The sequence below is a fragment of the Phascolarctos cinereus genome, unplaced genomic scaffold, assembly GCF_003287225.1.
Source record: "Phascolarctos cinereus isolate Bilbo 61053 unplaced genomic scaffold, phaCin_HiC Scaffold_726;HRSCAF=1367, whole genome shotgun sequence".
Lineage (NCBI taxonomy): Eukaryota > Metazoa > Chordata > Mammalia > Diprotodontia > Phascolarctidae > Phascolarctos > Phascolarctos cinereus.
In genome coordinates, this window is record NW_027556098.1 from 73973394 (window position 1) to 73986270 (window position 12877).

A 12877-nucleotide genomic window follows, 5' to 3' on the forward strand; every position below is an offset into this window, starting at 1 on the left:
AAAAAACTTACATTTTACATCATGTGTATATTTACATACATGTATATGTGTATATACACATATGTATATGTTAGCTATATTGTGTTTGCATGTATATGTGTACCTATATATGGGTTACATATTCAATTATTTCAAGTACTGTAGCTGAAGTGAAAGCCAGTTACAACATACTTCCATATGAAGAGAAGAGGCAGGGTACTAATCAAAAATCATAATTCACATGTAGTATAGTCAGGTCTCACTAAATGTGAGTAATGAATCCTCTGAAGTTGTGGTATGTATTCAAATTGGTATTAATGAAAGTTATAATCATGTAGAATATGATCATTAGTTACAGCTTAATGGAAAAATGCAGTATGAATTCAAATAATGTGACCACTACAGGGAATCCATTATTTGTACTAATCGAGACCTAACTGCACTCTGTAGTCTTAAAAGGGTGTTTCTTACAACAAGCCCATGATGTAATAGTGCTATTATTTATTATTCATCCCATTCAAACTATGAGAAAATTTAGGGTCAGAGGGGTTGTAAAATGCAATAAATCTGGTCTGCAAAGAGCTAGGACTCAAAGGTATATTCTTTCTATTAGGGGTGAATAGGTGGCACAGTGGATAGAGTGTCATTCCTGAAATCAGGAAGACTCATCTTCCTCAGCTCAATCTGGTCTCAGACACTTACTAGCTATATGAACCTGGGCAAGTCACTTAATCCTATTTGCCTCAGTTTTGTCTTCTATAAAATGAGATGGAGAAGGAAATGGGAAACCACCTTGCCAAGAAAACTTCACATGAAATTATGAGTCAAACATGACTGAAAATGACTGAACAACAAATTCTTTCTATTATGCCATTCTCTTTAAAAAAATCTAAACAATAATCCCATATTGACTATACTTTTATAACTTGCATATACAAATATTCATATATTTCTATAGAAACAACAGGGAAACATGAACAAAAAATATAAAAAAAATTCATATGAATAAGGGAAAAAAACCGAACATCTCCTAGGTCATTTGGAATGATTAAACTACTTTTCCTATACTTATATGTTATCAATTAACAAATCCATGCAAAAATATGGCCTAAAAGTGTGTGTGTGTGTGTGTGTGTGTGTGTGTGTGTGTGTGTGTGTGTGTGTGTATATATATATATATAATCTTTTAAATCACTTAAATTTCTGCATGTGTTGCTTTTGATTCAAAAATTCTTACTAATATACATTTACTTTAAATTTTTTGCCCCTGCATTATAAAGTACTTTACATTTTTTTTCTAATAAGAAATATTTAAAATAATTTCCATTTGTTGCTGGTATGGATTATTCTGCTATTGAATCCAAACCATACAGAAAGGAAAAAAATTGGGGCTTTATTTCAACTTTCCTTATAAATTTAAGGCTCAAAAGTCAGTTCCTGGGGTTAAAATTTAATGAATAATCAGCTCTATATTTTTTGGGGGCAGTATTCTCAGAAACCATCAAACTCTGTGATCTTAATGGATCTTATGGATGAGGAAATTGAGCCTTAGAGATGTTAATTAATGTGCCCAAATTAACAAAGCTGTAATGAGTAAAAAAGAGTTTCTGATGAAGTCCAATGCTCTTTTGTGCAGGGTCTCTTACGGTGGGGAGAAGGAACTCTAAATCTCTGGCACGTGGAAGTCATGGGAAAGAGTCTGTAGAAGAGAAGGGCATTAAAGAAAGGGTTAGGTAAAGCAAGTGATGCCCAAACACACTAAGCATGTTCCTCTGCCCCAATTGGATCCTAAGAACAAGGCTTCTTGAAACAGTTTTCACTCTAAAAATTATTTCTTTTAAAAATAAAATATAGTCAGTATAAAAGAAGTAATGGCAGGAAAAAAAATTATTATATGCTTTACCATATGTCAGGCAGTGTGATAAATGCTAGCGAAGAGAGGGAGCAAATGAGCATTGGGAGAGGGCAAATGAAGGAAGCTGAATTTCTCCTGCTTTCTAGGAGTTTCAGACTGCCACCCCCACCCCTGCCATTTTCTTATTGGATTTTATGCACCATACCTAAATTATTGCTACGTTTCTTCCATTCTTCAAGGCAATGAGCACAGAGGAAGTGGGAAGCAGTTAGTGTTGCTTTTACAAGAACATTCTTTTTAACTTCTCCAATTCTAAATTATGCAGGACTGGTAGGCAGGTTGACTTTGTTTTGAGATCAGAAAGCCAAGATAGTGAATGTGGCTGTGTAGGAGAATACCTACACAAAGTTATTCCTTAATTCTTGGACAGACAGGTACTATGGCTCAAAGTACTATTCTGGTTAACATTTATGTAGCACTGAACAGTTTAAAAAACACTTTGGGTATATTGTCTTTGTGATCACCCTGTGAGATAGGTCTTATTGTTATCTCCATTATACAAATGAGGAAACTGTGGCTTTTAAATTTTTTATTTTTTAAATGAATATAAATTTATTTTATCTCTTTCTTCCAACTGCCCCACCAAAAAGAGATAAAAAAAACCCTTGTAACAAATTTATGGTCATGAAAAACAAATTCTCCCATTAGTCATGTCCCAAAAGTATCAAATCAGCACTCGGAGTCCATCACTTCTCTTTCAGGAGGTGGGAAGCACATTTCAACACTCATCCTCTGAAGTTACAGTTGTTCATGAGGTTGACCAGAGCTCTTAAATTTTTCAAACTTGTTTGTCTTTACAATATTGTAGTTGTTATATACATTTTTCTCCTGATTCTACTTATTTCATTCTGTTTCAATAAGTCATCTCAAATTTTCTGAAATCATCCACTATTTATATACCATCATTTGTTAAACCAATCCTCAATGAATAGGTACCACCTTAGTTGAGGAATCTGAGGCTTGGAATGGTTAAGTAGCTTATCCATGGTCACAGGGCTAGTATGAAATTTGTATCCATCCAAATCTTCTCAAGTAAAAGTTCAGCTCTCTATTCATTCTATCCTATGTTGGTGTGATGACTGAAAACCCTAAGAGATAGAGTTTCTGGGTAATTAATGATCAATGTATTAATTAGGCTGGCCAGCAATCCATAAATTGATAGTCAGTGGTTTCTCTGTGTAGGTAATCAAAGACCCCAAGGGAGACCCTGAAAGGCCTTAAATACCCTCTGCAAAGAAAGTGCCCTGACAAGTGAAAAGCAGCCCTGATTTGTGGACATTTATTAAGGAGGTCAGTTAAAAGTCTTCAGCTCCTCCAGCAGAGAATGCTGCTTGATCATGAGACTAAAAAGCCTCAAGGCATCTGGAAAAGGGAAGTCATTTCCATCTGGACCTTTGTGGCTAGTTTTCTCCTTCATGAGTTGGGTTGCCCTAAACTCTAATGGAAGAGATCAAGGATAGGAGGTTCTTCTCCCAGTCAAAGGCTTGCCCAGACTGGATTCCATTTATAATCTAAACAGAAATTAGGTCTCCCAGTTGGGTGTGGTCCCACCCACCTAGTTAATGAGCATATGCCTTGGTGTTTTTTAGGCCAGATCATGTGCCAATTTAAATTATGCTTAATGTATGAGATTTTTGAAGCATAAGCAACCCATTCTCAATCACGACTACTTCCTAAAAGAAAATCATTTTTAAAGGTACAATATTCTAATGGAAATTTGTCAGTTTCTGCTAAGATTGCTAAAACAAACAGTAGCAGCAACAGAGAAGGTATCATTGGGGCTCAAAAGCACTACATACGTTTCATAGCATTGTTTCATTGGTTAACAACATAATATTAACATTGTGTGTCATCAACATTAAGGCTGTTTTTTTTCAAGTATATATTTCTAGTATTTATTTCTAGAATACTATATTTTAGTATAGTTTCATTAAAATTCACATAAAAGAGAGAAAATAGTGCAGACATGTATGTATTGTTCATCATGAATAGGATCAAATTTCAAGCTAAATGTTTTTAGAACTAATAGCATTTTCATAGCCGATTAATTTTTTTAACCAGGCAAAATATGAGATAATGTTTAAATATATGACTTTAAGTGTCCCAAAATGTTCAGATCATAAATACAAGAATTATTGACAAGTACCACCACAATGGTATTTACCTAGGAGAATCACTAGAGGAATCATTAAAAGATATTTGGAAGTCACATAGTAAAACACCTTGCATTATTCGCTTCTGTTTCTACTACACAGTAGTTTATCTATATGTACAGTTATGCTCATTCATCTGGATATGAGCATTCCATCACTGTAAATTATTTTAGACTGTATATTCAACATAATTCGTGTACTACCATATGTTGTCACCTTTAAAAATAACTGAAGTCGAATAAATTTTCATCCAGGCAAGAATATTTTTACTCTGAAGGTAGGCACAAATGAATACTGAAAAAAAAAAGAAAAACAACCCATGGCACCACATGGACCCCTCTAATTCCCCTTTCTGAGTATATTACAGAGTAATTCATTGAGCTGTCATCCAGGCCTTCCTGCTTTGAGCCACAACTAACAATTTTGGCACCTAGAATGAGCAGTATGGATTACTCATGGAGCAAAGAACAGGAACTATCTCTTCATATCAAATGTGTAATTCATGATTTGAAAACAATAAAAGAAATAATTAAAGGAAATTCCGTTGAGCTTGGAATAGGGTTGAAAGTTAGCTACTACAGTGGTTCTTATGCAGCTAGAGGTTTTGTGTTAAATTTGCTGCCTCAGGCAAAGTTTTACCCATTCTGCTGTAGTTCTGATCTGCTTATCCCACCCAGAAACATAGTTTTATCTAACATTACTTCAAGAAATCTCAGGTTTTGTACTCTAAGATTATAGATTCATACTATTATAGAATTTGTGTTGATATTAAATTTCCCTTTCTTTGTTTAATTAAGAATTAGAAGAAATGAGGAATTCACCACAACTTTTTGGGGGATAAGTTACAAACAAAATTCTGATCTATAAGTAGAAGAAACAAAAGTAGAAGAGGCAAAATGAAGAGATGAAAAAGGGTAAGGTAGAAAAGGTAAACAGCTAGGTGACTCAGTGGATAAAGCACCAGGCCTAGAGTCAAGAATACTCATTTTGAGATCAAATCTGGCCTCAGACACTTTCTAGCTGTGTGTCTTGGGGCATATCACTTAATCCCATATGCCTCAGTTTCCTCATCAGTAAAGTGATCTGGAGGAGGAAATGATAAATGACTACTGTATCTTTGCAAAAAAAAACCCAAATGAGGTTATTAAGACTTGTACATGACTAAAAAGACTGAAAAACAACAAGAAAAGAGATAAGAGAATTACATATATGTATATATATGTATATATATATGTATATTTCATTCATATATTATATCTTCTATTGTATAACATGTATTACAAATAGCCTGAGTTATCAAAATGGTTTCTGATTTGCCAATTTCCTATAATTTATCCATAAATTACATAACAAGAAAGACGTTTTATATATATATCTGTATCACTAGAAAATCTTCCTAATGAATTTTTCTTTCTATATATATGGCTAATCCTAAACATGTAAATAAACACATACACATAACCTGCCCCCCCCAACATATGCACACACCTCTTGTGCTACCACCTAAGCCTTATGTGCTTCATTTGTCTCAACGGAAAAATGAGGTTGGATGAGAAGATGGCCCATCTCAGGTCTAATTTTTGTTATTATTAACATTATTTTATTAAATAATAACATTTTGTAATATTCTAGACACATCCACCCTTAGAAAAAGTGGTATTTGGGAACTAAAATAACACAGCAAAAGTTGTTTACCTGAACAATCTATCAGAGCTTTAAGGATGAAAGAAAAATGGACTGAATCATCCTTGTTTTTCTTATGTGATGAATACATACTTCTCTTCCTCTTAGAACCTTTTTCACTATGAATGCAACACATTTGGGAAACAGTGATTTCTTTTCATCTTCTTACCCAATTTAACCCAGTATATTCTCATTTACATTAGTATTCCATTGGATCAAAACACTATTCACTTGCTACTTGATCAAATTTTAACCAACATTATTTTCCAATAATTTAAATTATGCTCTAAAATGATTTCACTATTACCTATAAAATATTCCTATTATTGTCTTTGCTTTTAAGTTTGAAATTTATAAAAGCAGGTAATCAAGTTATTTTAAGATGAGCAGTCTTTTTTTCTTATGTAAAATACTCTGTTTAAACCATACATTATAACAAAGCAGTTATAAAATCTTCACAATCTCCTAGTTCATAAAATGCTCCAGGCTGAATATAACAATTATAAATGTGTCTGCTTGTGAAACTACTAGAATATTAAGTATTACAGCCTTTGATACAATAGAAATTGGAAAAAAGGACTTTCAAAAAGATTTATTGCTTTACTTAGAAACTTAACGCCTTAAAATATTCAGATGGCTGTATTTTGACAAACATTGATACAATTTTTCATCTTATTTTGAAAGTAATCCTCTTCTAAATAATTTGGTCATACACAGCACTTTATATTCAACATACGGTGCTATTAAGAAGTAAATTAATTTAGATATATGACAATTTGACAAAAATGCATGGAGAAACTAATCTCTCTTCTATCTCTTACACACACTGTGAGGCAAGTAGGTGGCACAGTAAATAGAGCACATGACCTAGAGTCTGGAAGACCTAAGTCCAAATCTGATCTCTGACACTTACTATCTATATAACTCTAGACAAGTTACTTAACCTCTGTCTGCCTCAGTTTCCTCTTCTACAAAATGGAGATAATAGTAGCAGCTACTTCAAAGGATTGTTATGAAAAGGAGATAATATGTGTAAAATGATTTGCAAACCTTAAAGGATGAATTTAATGCTAGTTGTTAGTATTATTATTTAAATATCATGAGTGTATACATACACATATGCATTAAGATACTTAATCATTTGAATGTAATTAAAAGTCCAACTCTGATGTCTCATCATGGTGTGGTAGTGACTCGAAATTCTCAAAGGTCATGTCTGTGAAGTGCAAATACTAACAGATTTAATCAAATTAGTAAGGTTTTAAATATGGACATATAGACAGATTGTGTCTACCTCATTAAGTGTAGAGGCTCCTTCCTATATGTGGAGAAATACACACACACACACACACAGATATACACACACACACATATACATATATACATATACATATGGAGATATATGTGTGTGCATACATATGTACACATATGCATATGCATGAGAACAAATATCAATGTACATACCGTATTTATTCAATCAACTGTCATTCAATCAACAAGCGATTTTTGAGTGCTGAATATGTTCCTAGCACTACACTAGGCACTGGGGATAAAATTGCAAAGAATGAAATAATCGCAGCTCATGTGAAATTTACTGTTTCTAGGAGAGGGGTTCTAAACTTGGGATTCAATAACTTTTGTATATGTAGGTGTTTTTTTTTAAATACCAGTGCATTTTTCCTTTGTTATACTATGTATTCTGTTTTGTGTATTTTAAAACACTATTCTGAGAATGGATCCCGACACATCACTAGATTGCCAAAAGGTCTCATCACACACACACACACACACACACACACCACACACACACACAGAGGAGATATTAAAAACCTTCTAGGAGGAAATATAAACCCTTCTGTCTCTTCATAACCTCATCCCAAACTACCTTTCCAGCTTCATAATAGCTTTATACAATAGTACTCCATTTGCTGAACATTTTTGTCTTTCCTATTGTTCTGCCCACAGGAGATCTTCCACCCATGTTGACTATAATTGACAATGATGATGAATTAATATATATGATACATAATCAATTCTATCAATTTTCCTATCTATGACTATGAATATAATCATTACTGCTATGGACCGTCTTTGGTAGATACTAATATTTCATAGCAATGCAGGTATAGGGTCTGGGTTCACCTCTCACCTCTAGTATATAATATGTGACTCTGGATAAGTTATTTAATATTTCAGTATTTCAGAAAGCACTCCAGGCTTTCTCTCTGAAGTTATAGTGGATTGTGATCTCAAGTAACTATAATGACCATTAATTTATTGGTTTTAGTTTTGCAAAACACTTTTTTGTATTTTATGTCATTGACCTTCATGACAACCTTATGAATTAGATTCCAATAGGTTTTTTTTTCCCCATTTTACAGAAAGAAAACTGAGCAAAAGAAAATTTAAGTGACTTGTCCAAGGTCGGCTAACTAGCATACAACCAGTGCCTGAGATAAGATTTGAACTTGAATCTTCTTGACTCCAATTCCATTATTTTTATCCACTATACCAATGGTGTCAAACTTGGGGCCTGTGGGCCTCATAACTGCAAAACACCCTTGTAGGGACAGAGCCCAATTAAATTGTAATTTTGAAATGTTTATAACAAAATAAACACAATACTATATAGATAATGTTTATTTGTAACTTTTAGTCTTAGTCAATGTACAACCTGCAGAGATTCACTATTTGCATTGATTACACAACATCACCTAACTTTTGCATAAATACTCTTCATCAAAGTGAAACATATTCAATTATTTTTAAAATATTATGTTATACACTAATTTGGTTGAAATCTAGGTTTTTTCTTTTTAATATTAATATTTTTTTCTATTTAATATTAAGATTCTTTTTTTTGCCCCTCTGATCATGTGTGTGTGTGTGCATGTGTGTGTGTATGTGTCTGTGGTATAATTGTGTATATATATATATATATATATATAATATATATATATATACACACATATAAAATATATGCATATGTATATATAGAGAGAGAATTGCTTTTGAACTTAGCAGTGAATACTGTTGATGAAATTATTTCAAGGTAATAGTTTTGACTAGTTGTTGAAATGTCAAAGAAAGGAAATAATGAATTTTAACTTTTTCAATTAGGTTTTTTTTTAACATTTATGCAAAAACAGAAAGACTTTCTACAACACATCTTAAGATGGCATAAGCCAATATTCTCTTGGCAGTAGATGTATGTCACATGACTCTATATGACAAATTCCTCCCTCTATAAACAGCAAAAAGTCCAAGTAAGTGTGTCCTATATCACATTTCTCACCGTATGGTAAGAAGGACTTGACTAGTAGCATACCTATAGTATGGCATGATGGACAGAGAAATGACCTTGGAGAGACAGGAAAAGACAGGATCTGAAGCATATTGGACCTGAGAAAATCATGTTAGGTCTCACTGCCCCAGACAACTCTTCAAGACAATAAATTTTACAACATGAATGGATCTGCTTTGGTAGTAGGAGTTTCTCTACCATTAATTCTCTATGTCCATGACATCGCAATCCAGTCAAAAAATATTCAGTGATCTGTGATGCTCATCAAAAAAGGGGTTCATGCTGAATTCCCATCATTTGCTAATGAACAAGTGAATAAAAGACCCATGAGACCCTCTCCATCTATCTTAGAATTAATTAAGGAACAGGATAACATTGAATAATGGAATTTCAAAGAAATGATCAAGATATCCTCATTTGGAACTACCAATTACAAGGAAGCAATTACTGGAACATGAAATATATTGTGATGATGCTATTGTACTGTACTTTGAGTCAGGGTAATTGGGTTCAAATTCTGACTAACATTTATTGCTATGTGTCCATGGGAAAATCATCTCTGAGGCTTGTTTTCCTCATCCATAAAATGGGTATTATAATAATACATAGAGTACTTAATTCATTGGGTTATTTCAAGGTAAACACTGTAAACCTCAAAGAGCTATACAAATTTGAATTACAATGATATGCTGGTCAGATGGCAGATTCTGCCAGTTCATCCCATGGATTGTTTGGTAGATGCATTCTGAGAAATGAGAGGCATCTTTAGTTTTTGCCACTAGAAGAGCACTGAATACTTCCCAAAGAGGGAAGGAAGAATTGGAGATGCCATGATATCTGAATGGGACTTTATTCCCTTGATTATGATGACTGTCAGTGAGGGTCATGTGTAGTTCAACCACCAGTTTATTGAACTGAATTGTCTTTTGGCTGTATGCCCAGTTGATAAGAAGTGAATTGTATATCCTCCTACCCATTTCATCAGAAGCCTCTGGAAATAACCGAGTCACAAAGGAATCTTCAAGAGACACTCATATTATATGCCCTCACACAGAGAGCATAACTACATAGAATAAAGAGTCATATAAGCTAGAATGTTTAGAGATGTTCTTTTTTTTAAAAAAAAGCCCCAAATAGTTTTCTTTTCATATATAATTTTTTTTTGTAGGAAGAAGGTATAGCACATTTCACCAACCTTGAATTTATGTAAATTTAAAGAAAAATGCAAGAAGGTAGAATTAAATGGAGGTCAATGTGAATAGAATATCCCTGATGTATCCCAGTGGGAAAATGTTATCTTTCTCCCTAACATTTGTCTTCTAATGCAATTATTTTATTCAACTCAATTGTTAGATGTCAATGTCTTCAACTTCAGTCCCATTCTGTTCTGGAATCTGTGTGAGCAACATATCATAATTATTCTTTGAATCCCTATTTCTTTTAATACTTGTACTTTATCTGGTTTATACAAGATAGTTGAATTGTTCCTTTAGGACCTTCATAAGAGAGAAAGATAAATCTTCACCATCCCTTTAGGAATTCCAAAAGCCAGGTATTCATTGCTACAAATTTTTATTTGGGGGCTGAATACTGTAGGTTGTGCTTTCACCTGAAAAGAGTAATGATCAAAAGTGGTGATTAGTTTGCAAATTTTCTTCAGTATGCTTTTTTGTTTTGTAGATTTTGGAAGACAGGTTCCATGTTCTGAAGGAATTTATTTCTTTGGTGTTTTTCCCCAGAGTCTCATGCTATGAATAGAGCCAGGAGACTTTTACTAGTGAGGAAGATAAGTCCAAAACATGAAACAGAGAACAAAATACACTATATAATCAAATGTTAAGTTGGTATTGCAAGGACAATAAATGCAGAAGCCCAAAGTGTGAGACAGAGTAGTCAGAAAGACTGGGGGGGGGGGGTTCAGCTGGGCCTTGAAGAATAGATAGGCTTTGAACAGAGGGAGAGAATTTGAGGGTGGGGGAAGTAAGTGGGGGAGAGAAGGAGAATTTCCATTCTGAGTGAGAACCACACAAAGAAAAGACATGGGTGTGGGAATTAGCATGATTAGTACGGGAGGCAGTGAGTAAATTGCCAAGCAGAAGCTGAGGGAGATAGGGCTTGATAGGTAGGCTAGAAACTTCAACACATTATGGAGAGCCTTGAAAGCTAGACAGACTATTCAAAATGTATCACAAAATACATATCCCCAAAGAGAAAACAAAAGCCTTAATTATCATTCCTTGAGACAGATTCGGGAGAAGCTGGAAGGTAGGAGTAGAAAAGTCAAGGGGAACATTAGAATAGTTTCCTCCACCCTGCAGTCACATCATTTAGATGCTTTGTTAACAATAAGGAATCCAGGGAGAGAAAGGGAGGATTTGTCTGTCTCTGTGTCTAAAAAAGGTTTTTATTCTCCTCCTACCCAACCTCTTTCCCCAATGCTCTGCTGCAGCTGTAAAATATTAGAGAATCTCTTTTAATGGATCCCTGTCTGTCCTTTATCATCTTTAAAATGGGGAGACAAATGTTCCTTGGTCTAAAAATCCTTTTTTTAAAACTTACTACAGTATTATAAATAAGCCTACTGACCCCATTTTTCCCCTAATCTCTGCCCCCCCACCCACCCTCTACCATTGAAAAGTCAGTTCCGGCAGACAGAGCAGCAGCTGGGCTCTTCTCCCAGCTGGAAGCCACTGGCAAAGACCTGGAGGCAGGTGCAAGGGACCTCAAGAATTGGTTCAAAGGGATTTAAGGCAATATCTACCAACTGTTTAGTCCAACTCAAAAATTAAGCCATCATTTGAAATTCCTTATCTAGAGTTACCATATGATCATGGATTCCCGCATCTTGCTGGTGTCATTAATTTCTTCAAGTTTTCCTATATCGCTTTTTTTTTTCAACTCCAGGTAATCTAACTCATTTGAGCAATGGACTGATAGGAGTTAATATAGTATTTATATTGTTTTGATCTGGAGGTGAGGAGGAAGGGTATTGTAAAGTAAGGGCAAAATAAAACAAAGTCAAGAAGCAGCAAAACTCTTGGGTAATCAGACTCCTAAACAATTTTGAATTCTATATATTAGAGTCAAGGGAATTTTTCTAACTGCTAATAAGAAAGGCACCTAGGTGGTATAGTAGAAGGAGTGTGAGATTTGGAGTGAGGAAAACCTGATTTCAATCTCTGCCCCAAATACTTTCTAGCTGTGTGACTCTTTTTAAGTTATTTCTTCCATCCTCAGTTTTCCCATCAATGAATTGGGATAGTAATAGACCCTAATTCACAGGGTTGATGTGAAGATTAAATAAGATAATTTATTCAAAGCACTTTGCAAACCTTAAAGTACTATATTAATGATAGCTATTATGGTTATCTTCTTATAATGCTTGGAAATTTGTGACCTGGATCATTTTTCATCCTCTTTTGTTTGTAGAACATTTACTAAACTAATATATTTTTATATGCTAAAATCTTGGCTGAATTCTAAAAATTAAAATCTCAACTGTGGTGTTAAATTTTATCTTAAAACATGTCATTACTTTATATGGTCCCTACTGATGGGCATTTTTTTTAGGTCTATAAGGATTAGAGTGATCATAGTATAACTAAAGCTAGGGGACCTGGGTTTGGATTTCTTTTCAAATGTTTACTTGCTTTATGACAATGAGCCAATCATTGAACTCCTCTGGGAATGAATTTCCTTATCTGTAAGTGAGAAAATGAGAATAATATATGTGCTATCTACTTAATAGCAGTGTGTGTATATATGTGTATGTATATATATATATATATATATATATATATATATATATATATGTACATATTTACACATACTCGTGTGAATGTG